The sequence below is a fragment of the Castor canadensis genome, chromosome 13 (assembly GCF_047511655.1).
Source record: "Castor canadensis chromosome 13, mCasCan1.hap1v2, whole genome shotgun sequence".
NCBI lineage: Eukaryota > Metazoa > Chordata > Mammalia > Rodentia > Castoridae > Castor > Castor canadensis.
Window position 1 is genome coordinate 76,402,317 of NC_133398.1, and position 16,635 is coordinate 76,418,951.

The 16,635-nt window shown below is 33.8% G+C and overlaps 1 non-coding gene across 1 annotated transcript; it reads left to right on the plus strand.

Annotated features, from left to right (window-relative positions):
• Positions 1 to 5,535: 5,535 nt before the first annotated feature.
• LOC141416039 (small nucleolar RNA SNORD121A) lies at positions 5,536 to 5,614 on the plus strand. The gene has a single exon (XR_012440964.1). It is a non-coding gene; the product is annotated as a small nucleolar RNA SNORD121A (small nucleolar RNA).
• The last annotated feature ends 11,021 nt before the right edge of the window (positions 5,615 to 16,635 follow it).

The window sequence follows — 16,635 nt, forward strand, 5'->3', positions numbered from 1 at the left end:
AAGCAGAATAAAGACAGGTAGTACCCATTGTATTTGTTCTCTTTTAATCTTTGCTTTTCCTTTCTATAAACTATCCCCCACACTTACTTTCATATAATACATTTTAAAACTCACTGATCAGATTTAAAACATGGTGCCAGAAATGATCGTTGCTAGTGGTGTTCATTCAGGGGCAACTTTGGCTCCCAGAAGACACATGAGAGTTTTAAGACAGTTTTTTTTTTATTTTTCTTTTATTATTCATATGTGCATACAAGGCTTGGTTCATTTCTCCCCCCTGCCCCCACCCCCTCCCTTACCACCCACTCTGCCCCCTCCCTCTCCCCCCCAATACCCAGCAGAAACTATTTTGCCCTTATTTCTAATTTTGTTGTAGAGAGAGTATAAGCAATAATAGGAAGGAACAAGGGTTTTTGCTGGTTGAGATAAGAATAGCTATACAGGGCATTGACTCACATTGATTTCCTGTGCGTGGGTGTTACCTTCTAGGTTAATTCTTTTTGATCTCACCTTTTCTCTAGTACCTGTTCCCCTTTTCCTATTGGCCTCAGTTGCTTTAAGGTATCTGCTTTTAGCTGCTGTAACTGAGAGTCAAGTGTCCCTGGTATTTAGTGGGTGTAGACAATGATGCTTGGTAAATATCTTGTAATTTACAAGATAACCCTGCACAACATATGATTGTCTTGACTGAAGAATCAATGATGTGAAGCTTATAAAGCTGTATGCTAAATTAATCTCTAGATGCTGGGCATACTGCACCCCAAACAAAATTGAGGTAGTAAATGGGTGAAATAGTAGAAAACTAATAGTGTTCTCACCATATATCCAGATAATTTTCTGAAATATTAAAAAAGTGTTCAAAATGTAGTTCAGATTCAATGTCTATGTCAGGAAGAATATTAAAAACTGTGATCCTGATTTTCAGATGTTCTAAATTTTTTAATTAGGAAAAAAATGAAAGTTTTTTAATAGATTCTAATAACTATCCACCCCAGTCTCTTTGATAACTTTGTACTTCATTGTAAAGAGGACAATTATTAATATTTATTTTACTTAAGAGGAGAATAAACACTGGGATTATATTTGTACTAACTAGAAGCAAGGTTATTTCCCAATCTCTATCATTAGTTTTTCTTCAAGGCTCAATAACTATTCTTATAATTGTACAAGTTTTTTTTTTTAATCTCCTTTATCATCATTACCTGGGGCTATGCTTCCACATTGATAAATGTAAAACTGAGGGTTACACGTTTGGTGGTGACTATTTTATGAGGGTCCCAGGGAAATGCACGTTCATGTAATATTTTCAAAGTGTTTCAAATGTTAGTGCTAGTTATCCTGGATGTATGGAGAAATTATTATCTCTGTTTTATATATGAAGAAACTCAGGTGGAGAGGAATTAAACAGTTTGTCAGTTTCAAGATTAGAAAGTAGTCATACGCAGGACTTCTCACTCAATATTAAGGCCTATAATACTTCTATCCTTTTTGTGTTCTGGGTTATTCACGTTAGAAAATCAAGTAATACATAACAGTCATTATCTTGGGGAAAGACTGAGTCTCAGAAAGCTAAAGCTGTGATAAAAGACCCTTTACGTAGTCTTAATGTTAATTACAACATTTTAAATTATATTTTCTATTTTCTCTTAACCCCATACCTAACTCCCTTTTGTCTCTATCTTCATAGGCAACAAACCATTGTCAAATGTTAACATTTATCTCTTATTATATATTTTTCCACACACTCTTTAATTTTATGATTATCATTAGAATCGAATACACAGTCAGCGGCCTTTCATTCAAAAAGAATTTTGCTAAAATCAGTGATGTATTACTGTGGACTGTGTTAAGAATTCCTCTTTTATAAAGGCTTAAATTTACATTTATATTCTTACCACTAAAATATATGTTCCATTTTTCCCAATTTGCATTAAATAATAATTGTACAATGTAAGTTTACATTGCAAAAATATAAGTTTAAAAATATCACTTATGTCTCCTCTTCAACAAAATTGAAGAAAAGTGCAGAACAGGTTTTGCCTGGAAGCGAGGTGGGTGAGGGGAGAGGGAAGGGGTGGAGGAGCAGGGGGGAGAAATGGCCTAAATAATGTATGCACATATGAATAAATGAATTAAAAAATAGTTTACCAAAATACAAATCTGATCATTACTACCATCACACACACACACACACACACACACACACACACACACACACACACACAGAGTTAAACTTCTTTGATAATGGAGGTAAAGATGACCTGGTATATTGGTTCCTATCTGTGTCTTCATCATTTTCGGGCAGTATGCTCTTGTCACTTTCTGTATTTCACCCAGGTTGACCTTCTGCAATCTCTATTTCTTTCTATGCTCTCTCCTACTTCAAGGGCTTTTTACTTCTTTAACCTAAACATAATTTATCTCATCAAATTCTTGTTAATTTTACTAATCCTACAGATGTCAGTTCAAATACCTCAATAGGCACTTTTAACACTATCTACCTTTGTACTATAGTATATACAAGAATTATAATTTTATACTCAATTTATTGGCATAACTGCTTCATTGTTCAAAAGATTGTACTCGGTAAGTACTTGATCATGATGTTTTACTTTGTGACCATTATGATACATCATTAAGCAATTAGAAAAGATGCTTGTATGTATTTTTAATGGTTTGTTATGATAAAGGAGCAGAGTAGCACAAAGATAGAACAGATAGGAATGTGAGTTCCAAACAAGCCTCTACCACTTATTAGTTAAGTGGCCCCAAAGATAGTAATTCCTTCTTCTAAGCCACAGTTTCTCATCAGTAAAATACTAGTACTACTACCACCACCTGTTGTTTGGAGTTCTACATGGATTAGATATAATGCAGTTAGAGTGACCGACATTTGACTAGTGCATAAGAAATTTGAGGAACAGCTAATATCTAACCAGCTAAAAGAAAATAAAGAAAACATCTATACTTCTAAGTTATAAGGTTAATGATTAATTACAGGGCAAACAAAATAATTAAATCAGTTTTTGGTTTTCACCCACCTTGTTGCTATAGATGGCATAGAACTTGGGGTGATTAAATTTAGGTTAAGCTAACTTTTAGTTCCAAATTGAAATGACTTTTAAAAATTGAATGATCTGAGAAAAAATTCCATACTGGAATTATGTACCTGCTGCAGGCTGGGCCTGATATACAGGAAGAAAAGGAACTTCAATATTTGAAAACCCAAAATGCAGTCATGTGGAAATGATCCTTTTTCAAGAGTTTCAATAGTAAGAATATTAACCCAACAGTCAAAGGGATCCATCTTTCAAATCCTTTCTTTCATTTTGGATGTGTAAAAATGCAATTCTTGTCACACAATACTTTCTGACTCTGAAAACTAGCTCAGAGAAGGTTAGTGTCTTTACAGTCATATCTCAGAATTAGTCACACTGCCTGATTCAAATTCCAGCCCCACTGCACACTGACCATGGGACATAAATAAGTTTCTTACCCTCTCAGTGCCTTCTTGTGCTCATCCTTGAAATGAAGATATAGATGATCATTATATAAACTATACAAGATCATCAGCATCCTGCACACAGAAAACATTCAATAAATATTAGTGTATAGTAACTGCTGCCACTATGAGGGACTTAGGATGAATTTCTTTTTATTATTATTTTTTATTTATTCATATGTGCATACGTTGTTTGGGCCATTTCTCCCCCACCTCTTCCCTCTCCCCTTCATCCCCCACGCTTCCAGGCAGAATCTGCTCTGCCCTCTTCTCCAGTTTTGTTGAAGAGAAGATATAAGCAACAATAAGAAAGACATAGCGGTTTTGCTAGTTTGACGTAAGGATACAGAGAGATTCCTAGCATTGTTTCCATGCTCATGTGTATTACAACCTGAATTGATTCATCTTTTCCAGACCTCTTCACTACTTCCTGGTCACCTTCCCTAGTAGCCTCTGTCATTTTAAGGTTACTACATTAACTCCTCTACAGTGGACACATCAAACACTTTCAAGTTTCGGGTTTCCTACCTTTCCCTATTCCTCATGTATGTGTTCTTCCCTTAACATATGACCCATGTCCAATAATATTATTGCATTTGTAGTGAAGAAACTTTCCTTTAATGTAGTGCTTCATGGAATGTCTTAGAACACCAGAAACATCAGATAATCTCCAGCTACTGCAAAGATCCATGTAATGAGATTTTTCACATGTAGGGAACTAAATTATGGTTATATTCTTTACACTCTTGTTTCACTTCAGATCATTAAATTTAGTAGTGTCAGCCTTTTAGGTAGTGGAAAGCTTGTTCACAGCTTTTCTATGGATATGGAAGTATAAATGGACCCAGTATAGGAGCAAGAAAACTGTGAAAAGACACAAAACATAATATAAAATATTAGATATGAGAGAAAGGAACAGAAATGAAAATGCTTGAGTATATCTGCATAACAAGAATTGCAGAGGAATCACTGTTGCTAATTATGTTAAATCCAGAACTCTGGGCAGATGTAGGACTTGACAACAAATGATGAAAGAGGTTGGACAAGTCGGGAGATGTCAGTGAGGAGGAAGTAGTGGATCCCTAACAACTGTGAGAGCAATGTGAGCATCCCAAGAAATGCGAAAAGGACTAGGAATCATGAGCGTTATTCTGAGCACGTGTGTCCTCCCAGCACACACAGAAGAGTTTTGTGTGAAGGAGTACTTTGACATCTGGCACTCAAAGGACCACTGCCTGACCCATAGCCTTCTTAACCAGTTGAATAAATGTGCAGATTCATTTTCCCTAGCCTTCATAACCTGGGCATTAGGATTTGCCCCATGACTTTGAACATGCCATTAGTTTCTACTTTAAGTAACTATAAGTAAATGTGAACTTCATTGATTTTGGGTTAGCAAGTATCTTTTATGTAATTGGCAGTGATTACAGCTTAATAAAGTCCTATGATCTGCCAAAAAAGAATTGCATATTTTTTAAGCCCCAGGAAAATGCTCAAATTGAATCATGTGCTTCATCTCAAGCTGAGTCATCAACCAAACTACCCATCTGGAAAAAGACTGGTTTGGGTCAAACTCTGAAAGTATGCTTTCAGGCTCTTTTTTTTCTGACTGGTAATAATTATTGTGGCTCCTTTTTTATGAAAGTTGTGACTGTTGGAACGTTTGAGTTTGCAGAATGCAAACCAGCTATTGATTTCAAAGGCTGCAAGTTTTATATTTTAAATATATTTTACTGTTTTATCTAGTATCTGCAGATCTTCATTTTAGATTCTTCACACTTAGATTTCTACTTTAGACTTTCTAAATCTAATACTATATAATAAATATATCAAGTTAGCATCCACAAAACTTAGCTACATAGTCATAGAAAAGTCATCTTTGAAGTTGATTTTCAAAAAGAAAAGAAAGAAGAAACTAAAGAGAGGAGGAAGGAAGGAAGGAAAGAAAGAAGAGAAGAAAGAAGGGAAGAAGGAAGGAAGAAAATTATTGACTTATATGTAATGGGATAATAAAGTCATATCGTAATTTGAAAGAGAAAAACAGTGATGTGATAATTTCCAATCACTTATCTAATGATTCCATGTGGAATTTAACTATTGAGTTTCCTGGACCAAAATAAAAATTTTTCTTTTTTGTTCAGCTATTTAAAATAGCTGAATTGTTTTCAGCTAATAGTCACTTAGATTGACATGATTATTATTGATATTAATGACTTCATTTTTTTGGATTTTGTTTCAAAGTCTATAGGCTTAATAGATTAAATTTTTGATTTGTTTTTAAATCAACTTGTATAAAATATAGTTCTTTACAAGTCAAAAATAATAATAATAACTTGAAAGAGCAAAGAACATATAGTTAACCATGTCTACATAAATTGTGCGGTCACCACAAAGTGAAAATGTCAGGGGTCCTTGTCTAGAAATTATTAATTATTTCAAGAAGGTGAAATTAGACCAATAATCAAAAGATCTCTCTAGTGTATAGAGCCCCATGCATCTATTCGCTTGTCTTATATTTAGGCCCAGGAAACCGCCCTAAATATAACTTCTTTATTTTGGCTGAAAATAATCTACTCTTCCTGAACCTTTATAGTCAGCTTAAGGAGGAGAGGCATTAGCTTTGTTCTATCTGCTATGACTCTTTGTCTGATATGGTAATTTATTTTTTAGATACTACTCTGTCTAGGAAAAAGAGCTTAGTTTCTCAGCCTCAGTTTCTCTTCCAGCTCTTCTTCCTTTGGCTGCACTCTTAGAAGTTTTAGAGTATGTCAGGGGAAGGGTATCAGTACAGATTATAATGATGGGCGTCTCTGGCCTAGGTTCTCTGGACTTCAGTTTGCTGGTCGACATATATTGTCCATCCAGGGACTACTTCATATTGGAAGCCAAAGTCTGTAGGTGTTTAACTTGGGTTGTGGAGACTGCTAATTCTTAAAAGAACAACCATTGGATTTTAAACAAGTTAGGACACAAAGTTATTATTATTATTATTATTATTATTATTATTATTATTTGGTAGGACAAGGGTTTGAACCTAGGATTTCCAAATCAGGTTTATTTAATTCTTCTAGCAGAAACTTGGGAGAAATACCAGATTAATCATAGTTGAAATAAAGAATTATTTATACATTTATTCCACAAATAATCTGTAATTCATGAATAATTTATGACATACCCATGTGTAATAATTTTTCTGAGATTTTTTTTAAAATTTACAAACACATATTGATTTTTTTTGGTGAACTTTTTGAAATTTTCTGACATAAAATAAACGGAGCAAAATAAACCCACTTACACATAAAATCACAAATTTGAGTTTTTAATGAAAAAAAATGCAGTAAATCCATTTAGCAAGTGAAGGGTTTTTAAAAGTAGATACATTTTCCTCCTTTGTTTCTTCCTTTTTTTCCTTTATTGTTGTGGTGGGTGGGGACACACTGTGGCATTTATACAGGTTCTTACAATGTGTCAAATATATTATACCTGAATTCACCTCTTCAACAATTTTCCTTTTATTTTGATGAATTCAGTGGAAAATGGCATTTACAAAGTCTTGTTCATTTGTAGTTCACATTGTTCTCTTTACTAAATCTTTTGCATTTTCACGTAAAAGATTCAGTAGTTTACAATCTTCAGAAACAATGAAATAAAGACAAAAATAAAGTATCAGGATGAACCCGTGGCTCCTGGTGCCACCATATGGTAGAACAACATTGTTCATTTTATGTAAGTAGCAAGTGAATCATCAGAGGCTGTTTGATAAAAATTGAGATGAAAATAGAACTGAGAAGAACTTTGATCCACTGGGCTATTCACTAAGCTATCCTCCTTCCATGATTCTTGGAGGCAACTATGTCCACGTGGGTGTTACATGTTCCCTTGAATTCTTGATCAAGTGCTGAAGTGGTGCTGTTTCGATTGCAAAGGCAATAACTAAAGTGTCTTATCATAACACTCACATGTGATAGCAAAGAACACTGAAACCCTCCTAAAATAAAATACTGACACAAAAATGAGGAGCTATGAAATTACCTAAAAAATTTTAAAAGTCTGCTATTAAAATGTATAACATATATAACTATTACCTGAGAATTATTATGCACTTTTAATATCAATTTATTCTATCTAGTTGTTCCAGAAACATGTGGGAAGTGCTACAAGAATGAACTCTAAAATACTAACTGGAGAAATTTCTCCACTTTTACTTCTTAGGGAAACGTCACGTTTTCAGGTAGAAAGCGCATAACTGAGCTATGACATTTTATGCATGATTCTTATACTGTGTGAAAGCTTGTAAGCTTGTCACTAGGGAGTTTTGGAGATCAATATTGTAATACAAGCAGGGATATTATTATTATGTTGCTTTTTAACACTTTGGTTTTAATATTTTCATTATCCATAAATCCATTCTTTCTCCAAGATGATCTACTTTTTAAGCACTAACAGTATACTAGTATAATTTTCAGATATGCATTAGCTGTTGAATTTGGCAATGTACTATTTCAAAAGTACATTGTTTCAAAAGTATAATTTCAAATTTCTTTCAAAATTGTTACTTTATGGTAGGCTCTGGTTTCATCCAACTGTTGTTTTTTACTGCCATCTAGTGGTTACATTTTAAAGCTTTCCCTTAAAGGTATGCAATATAAATGACTGCATAATAAAATGTAATAGAAGTAGAAATGTATGTTCTGCATTGCTATTTACAGCCCAGCACATATAAACTGTATGCATGAAAAGTTTCAAGAAACATTTTGAAATGAATATAAAGGAACACAAATTATACCTACTATGGAAGAACAGAAAGAAAGCACTAGGAAGTCACAGTTCAGTGTCTCTAATTAAGTTTTATATTAAATAAGATGAATGGGGCATAGAAATAATACAGATCACTCTTGATCCCTCTCATCCTTAATTCCTGAAAGAGTCCACCTAGGTGACAATTTCCTCTTCTTCATTTCTGTTTACTCCTCCCTACTCTGTTGAAATGATCTTGACCAACCATCAGTGACCTTAACAATCAGAAAGTAATCATTAGCTGGTCACTGGTGGTTCATGCACGTTATCCAAGCTACCTGGAAGGCTGAAATCAGGAGGTTTGTGGTTCTAGGTTGACCCAGGTAGATAGATAGACTCCATCTCCAAAATAACCACAGTATGTTTTACTGGAAGTGTGGCTCAAGCAGTTAAGCTGCTGCTTTGCAAGCCTAAAGCACTGAATTCAAACCCCAGTCCCACAAAAAAAAATTTTAGTCCTTATTTCCCTTTGTTAAATTCAACAGTTCTTATACATTTTCACCTTCTATTGCTTCAGTCTTCTGAGTCTCTATCCATTTCTCCTTTTGTCCTGAGTTCAGTGTCTTTTGGCTGCTTTCTGAATATTATTGCTGCTATCCATAGTGGCGTACATCAGTTACTAATGATCACGTGGTATGAACCATGTGCGTGTATTTATCTTCCATTTGCATTTTGATGTCTTCAAATATAATGTGTGAGCATTGACTTCCCAGAGTCCTTGCTTTGCTTTACACTTCTGGCTATTGGTCACTTGAATGATTTTGGCAAACTAAAGTTCTCCATGACTACACTTCCCGTCTGAAAGTGAATTTGGAGACTGTTGAAGAAAATAGGCCTATGAGAGATAGATGAGGTGTGGTAACCAATTACCAGGCTCATCATCTACACTTTTAAACAATCAGAAATGTTGTGAGGACGTCAGTTACTGTCAACAATTATAGTAGAGGAAGAAAAATGAATAAAAGGAAACACTTTATTTTCTTAGAGACAGTCTCACTGCATAGGCCAGGTAGTCCTTAAACTCAAGATCCACCAGCCTCAGCCTCCTGAATTCTAAGATGGCAGATATGTGCCACCATGCCAGCACTCTGCAGGGTTTTAACAGCTCAAACTCTCAATAAGAATTAACAACTTCATTTAGGTCTCAGCAATTTGAAAACAGAAGTTTGGCAGAGACATCTCAGCCCTTGGGAATGCTTCTTGTTATTAAATATACTTTGCTTTTTTTCTTGTGTTGTACTGATTGGCTCTTGGGTTTATTGCAGATTATCTAAAGCAGTTCACAACTGATGGGAGATGTCTGAGTGCTTAAGCCCACTAGCATTGAATTGAGAGTGTGTATTTAATACAATGAGAAGAAATAAAATGATCCTTGAAAACAGACAAATAAAGGAACAAAAATACCTGTTGATGGCATATGAAATCAGGTAATTATTCAACTATTTCTTTCCAGGAAACTTAAACATTTAAAATCTACCTTAAATATTATATATACTCCTTACATTGTGAACATTTTATTCATTTTTGGATATGTGAAGAAAAAAGAAAAATAGTTTAGTCTTACCATGTCTAGTCTATTCTTTAGAAACAAATTACAAAATAACATCTGAGAAGTGCATTGAATAGTTGTTCTAACTTCTTTATGTGTTTTCTATTTCTACAGGTAAAAACAGACATGTTATTAAATTAAGAAAATTATAAGATATTACCTTATCTCATATTCTCAATGTGTATTATTTTTCATGATTTTTATTTGAAATTTAAATCATTTGTTGTTTTTCAGTTTGCTTTTCACATTGTCTGGAAAGTTCATAGCATTTCACAGGTTAATGGCATTTGAAAAGTTTATATTCTTCAGGTAGTTTAACTCAACATTTCTAACTAAAAATTATATCTATTTCTTTGTTTGTTAACTATAGACTGCTAATGTCTATTACAAAAGATGAAGGTAGTACCTTTCTTATTCAATTTCCTTGACACTACCTGATCCTGTAGATGTTTGTCAATTGTGTAATTATTTTGAGTTTTTCCCATAATTGTATCTACATGTTTCAACATTGGCTCCGTTTTGGGATATTTTTGGCTTCAGATAAAATAAAACTTGATTAATATTATTATGGCTTAAACAAGCAAGGATTTATTTCCTACTTATAACAAGAAATCTGGATGTGCTTTGTTGTATGGTTGAGCAAGAGGCTTAATAACATCAAGCCCCCTGGACAGCCGTTCGAAATCTTTTTCCTTCCTTTCTATGCTGAATAAGATCTGTAAGATTATCTTTTCCTTTTGTGCCATTATTTGGCGTATACATGGCAGCCGTCTGCAAACGTGGAGGCTCAGCCTTTCTCTAAGTACTCTGACTGAGCTTGGCTGTTTGGGGACCCTATGTACAGAAATCGCTAATTTCTTTTCCTCAGTTCTTTTCCAACACATGTTTTCAGTTCCTTTCTACATTTTAATTTGTTCATTAATAGGATTTTATCTGCTTTCTATATTATACAAACTCAATCTTTATGTGACTGATTGATGTTTTCTTGATTTTGCTATTCTAAGTAAAATCTTCTTGGATATGTTTACTATAATTTTAGGGAGGTTCTGGGGAGAAGAGAAAGGAAAATTCTCGGTTGTTTTTTGAACTGAAAGTTTGTAAATGTCATTTTAAACTGCCTCCTTAAAACTAAACATAACAGAGATATTTTACATTTCACATTGTGAGTTAGAAGTTCACCTTGTGAAATTAAAAGCTGAATTGCAGCCCATATTTATTTAGTTTGACACATTAGTTCTCATGACTTGTTAAAAACCTTGAATTTTAAACCCAAAATTTATAAAAATTACAGTGTGAAGAATTATATTTAGCATAATTTCTCAAGTACATTGCAACTTTTTTTCTTTGGTGGCACTAGGGTCTTCCACTTACTAGGCAGGTCCTGTATCTCTTGAGCCATGAACCCTGTCCCGTTTGTAAAGTTTTTATGTTTTAAATAATATCATGCTTACAGAAAAGTTGTAAAAGCAGAACAAAGAATTCTTATATACTTTTATTAAAGATGCCTTAATTTTAACATTTATCTCTTCTCTCTTCTACACACACACACAGACACACACAGACACACACACACAGTTTTTTGAACCATTGGAAAGCAGATTTTAAGCACAATGCCTCTTTATCATTAAACACCTCAGCAGTATTTCTTTAAAGCAAAGATTATTTCTTGCAAAACCACAGCAAAGTAACCAAAACTGGGAAATAGACATTGGTGCAATACTGCAATGTAATGTACAGACCTATTTCTGAATGAAACCCTCAAGGTTTAATTCTGATACTACCCACAAGCGAGGGGAAGGTAGTGTCCTATTAGCTATTGCAGCATTAGAATTAGTTAACCAATTTGAGGTTTCCTTTTCGCTTCTGTAAATACCAGAGATGAGGAAACACAGTCTAAAAACTGGAGCCTCATCAAAGCTTAAACTGATATTTTAGAACCATGCTAAAAGTGTTTTAGGCCTTTGGTAACTCATTAGCTTCTTGTTAATTTAGACCAATGGTTCCCAACAGTGGATCACTTGTTGTTATATAATCCTAGTTTCTTGAAATTCTTAGAATTTAGGATAACTGAAATTAAATTGTTTAGATGGAAATTATTTATCAGTGTGTCTTCTCTGAAAATACCAGTGCTATTTCTCATTACTGAATCTCCAGAATCCAATGTACTTCTACCAAATAGAAAAGGCCCTATAAATGTTGCTGAATGAATATACTACACATGAACGTTTCTTGCCCTGAGCCTATTAGAGCTTAGTCCACCCGAAAAATTCTGATTTCCATTCATTTTTTAATTCATTCAATGCCTATTTATTTGACACTTATTATGCAGTTGACTCTGTTTTGGGGCCAGAAAATCCATGTATGCCTTAGATAATCCCTTGTGAGTTTTCTGTAATGCATGTTAAACTTGGGCAATCTAAATTAGACAATTAGATTGTCCCTAATAATGTTGTTTTTACTTCCTGAGGAATTTTAATATGTCATAACATTTAAATATGCATTTTAGCATTTTATTTATTTTATTCCTAAGGCATTAAGGGTACAAAAAGTAAAAGTGTTGGCTATTTATAAAGCTGTGACTCTCTTTTCAAGAACATCTTTAATTGTAGCTATGCTTTAAGAAAAAAAATAGATTTTTGTCATTTCATTTAAATGTAATTGTTTTCAACCTGAATTCAATCTGCCTTCCTTTTGTATCCATCCACTATTTCAAATATCCCATGTTTATACTGTTTTCTGTCTATTGCTTGTGTAGCATATCAATAAAGATAGTGAACTTTGGGTATCATAGCATTAACATTTTATGAGGGAATAACATTCCAAACATTTTATATTAAAATTAGCAAAATGATTTGACATTAAATACTTTGTAAAGTGCTTAAAATGTATTTTTTAGATGCACAAACTATTTTTCTTAAAATTTAAAGTGTCTACACATAGATATTAGATATCACAATATTTAGGAAAGTATCTATACATTGAAATTAAGGTTAGAATTGATGCATCATGATATGTTAATTATCTGAATAACTAAGTAAAATATTACCTGTGAAGTCGTTACTGAAGAATCTGTAGATATTTTATCCAGTAGAAGTGAAGTTTGAGTATTTTAGGTAAGATGGCTAAAGTCAAATCTTTTCAGACTACAAAGAAAGGCTAATGACAATTATAAGCAGAAAGACTATAATAGATAAGAAAAACTATAATATGCAAGAAGTCTAAAAATGTAGGGCTCCAAAATCACTTAGATAAGGAACACACGAGGTCCTGAGGTTTCAGTGTCTTCAATGCTCAATATGTGCACAAATGGTCATGAGTTATATAGCAACAAGTCAGTAAATGGACAGTTGATTGTATATGTAACAGCAAAATCTACAGAGGGTACATTTCCCAGAAAGCCTTCCCTCCCTTAAGTCATTAAGCAACACGTGACTGAATATATGAGATGTTCAATGTGTTCTTACTATCTTGCTTAGAAGAGCCCTCTATTCTTTGTCTAATTATACTCCTCCTTTTATTTCTTTCATTACCCTTATCATAATTTGTAAGTCTTTTGTTAACCTACCAATGTTACATCTTTTTTTCTAGAATGGAAACTTCATTAGAATATGTATCTTCTTTGATCCCTCTTGCATCCTGATTACATAGTTTGTGCTCCAAAGTATTTTGTGAATCAATACATTGAAAATATTACTTAATCACATTATCTCTCAGTTTACTCATCTGTGTACATAATAATATTGACGTTATAATGATTAAATGACAATCTCAGGCACATATGAACTTTTTTTTAATCTCCATTTTTACACAGGTGATACTGTTATTGTGATTAATATTATTAGTGTTGTTGTCATTATTAAGAGATGATTGCCAAAGAAGAGTACTGGGAGGGAGGATGGAAGGAAAAAAAGAAAGAGAAAAGAAAGAAGGGGGTAGGGAATGGAAAAAAAGGCAGGAAAAATGAAGGGACCAAGTAAGGGGAAAAAGAAACTAGAAGTAAAAAGAGAAGCAGAACAATAAAGCGAAGAGAGGGAAGAAGGGAGAGAAGAAAGTGGTGGACAGAAAAAGTCACTGGACTGATGTAAACTGGATAAAAGATTGATCAAGGCTGCAAATTCACTGGGATTCTTAAATATCCTAATACCAGTTTCTTTGGTAGCACATGTCAATATTACAATCTCAAACAAAATTTCGTACACCCTTTCAATTTTACATCAATCAATTGGCATTCCAGAGTCTTTCTGGAGGAGCCAAAACCCTGTGGCACAGCAGCAATCTGAGACTCAGGTACTCTAAGCACATAAACAAGGTTCTGGAACGAGCTGAACCCACATGAACGCTGCCCCCGGAGGCTCTGCATTTGTTTGGTAAACTTCAGTAGCTAATATTCTGCTGATGGCTATGTATTTACATTTAGGCAAATAAACTTGCTACTACAAAAGTTGTATAGTTGGGTCTGATTTGAAACATTAGTTAAAACAATCTAGCATTTTCACTAACAATTAACAATAATGTAATCAAGAATATTCGTACAAGACAGCCTAAAATTACTGGTTTTATACTGCAAGAGCTTTTAGATTGAGGTTGCAGTAAATTATGAAATAGAAAAAAAAACTCAATATTCTGCATTAACCTTTACTTTTTTGAGGAAAAAGTTATTTATTTACATATTTGAGTATAATATATTCTAGCTTACTCGGGCATAATAACTATGGAATTGATGAAAGATTGCTTTTATTGGAGGTGAGAAATTTATTGGTAATTTACTTTTCAGACCAAATACAAGACTCCATATGGCATTAATTCAATTTGCTATTTTATTAGACTTTCTATCTGCCTTCCTTGCAATGTCTTGTAAAAAATAATGAGATAGATAATTTCGAAAGACAAGCTTTGTGCATCTATAATGCCAGGTCACAGTGGAGGAGAAACTTCCTCTGAAGTAAGTGACATTATTTTTTCCCTTGCAAAGACTGAAGAATGGGTCCAATATAATTTAATGAAGATGTATTCTTTTTAGGAAAAATTTATTTTGTAAAGGTAAAACATAAAGTACATTTTGAGAAAAATCTGTAAATGTCACTTTCTAACTGTCATATTGGCCACTAGATGGAGATATTGTCATTTATAGAAGGTAGTCATGCCTGGGTTACATATTTAACTTCCCTCAGAATCAGAGAAATCATGCCTGTCCTCTGTGACCTGCAGCAGGCATTTACAATCACCCAACCTCCCCCAACACACGCATACACACAATAGTGAACTCGTTTGAAAGGCACAGAGCAAAGCTAAAAGACAACACACCATCTCGTGAGTTAATAATGGATTGGCCACAACGGAGCTGCAAAATAAATTCAGAGAGAAATACCCAGCTCTGAGTCTGACATTGTAATTACAGGAGTGGAGGGTAGGTTTCTCTTGAAGTATCAATGCATTTTACATGGGTAGGATAGAGCTGTAATCCGATCAGCTGCAACTGCCACAGCAACAGACGGAGCCTAAAAATAGCCCCCCTCTGGTAATCTGTCTGGATTACTAAATTCAGTGATGGCTTGGCAACAAATCAGGGAAATGTTTGCGGAAAAGGATTTAAATATATCATAAAGTTCTATCTGCATTACAGAGAAACGCGCAAGGCCTCCAATTCAGAGCTACTGCTCAGGGCTGCTTCCAAACAACCAAGCTCATTTTGTCAAAACATCACCTTTCTGTGGAGCTTTTTCAAATTTAATCATCATAAATCCATTAGTGGGGGCAGGGGAATAAAGAGATTTCAAAGGGTTCCTACTGATCCTGTTCTCTGGTGCCTAAATCTTATACTGCTGAGTTCTTACCAGTATTGTCTATTTTATTAATAGTGGTAGAGAAATTCATCAGTAGATAATGTGGATGCTTGTAAAAATATTGTTTGAAATAGATGAAGGTAAGATTTTTTTTTTGTAACAGTGCAAAGATGCATGTGACACATTCATAGGTATATAAACAGAAAGTGGCTTATATTTTGGGTCTAGGCTGAGTATTACAGACTGGAGAGAGATATATGTGTGGACCGTGAAGTTAAATTCAGAATTTAAAATAAAGCAAAGATAAGTACTCCTGATTTATGTATGTCTCCGAATTTAATTAATTTGTGGACTGTCATTGAAGTTTTCTAACATGGCAAGAAATTGTACTCAGGCTTTTTGGCTTTGTAGCTCCCACATTCCCTGTTTGGGAAAACAAAAAAGGTGTCCAGATCTATGATTAGAATTTTTTTTTCTTTCCATACTTAGTGCTAATTACTCTCTTTCTCCATCTCTTCAAGATCTTTTCTTTCTCCCAAGATGCTGCAGTTTCCTAGCTCCTCCTTCTAAACACCCTTAAACAACCCTTTAGTCTTCTTTTCCAAGTCCTTCAAAATGAACTCCTCTAGAAATCAGGGTGAATAAATAACGAATATGGGAATGCTTCAGAATGCCAGCAAAATTTCTCTTCTAAATTCTCTATCTGCTTGAGAGATAATTAAATTCAAATTCTAGAGCCCTTAAGAAACTTAATCTAAAATTTAAAAAGAAAAGAATTTTTTTTCTTAAAAAAAACCAATTGTCTCAGAATGTGTTTACTATATGGTTAATACTGAAGTCCAAATACTGAAGGTATTTCCTATGCTTTCTAAATTTACAGTAGAGTGATGGATTTAATGAAAACTAAAGTCACAACTTGAATGATTTAAAATGAATTAATCACATTGATTCTGTTATAATTTGATGACAGAAATCTCACCTGATAGCAATAATTTGTACAATTT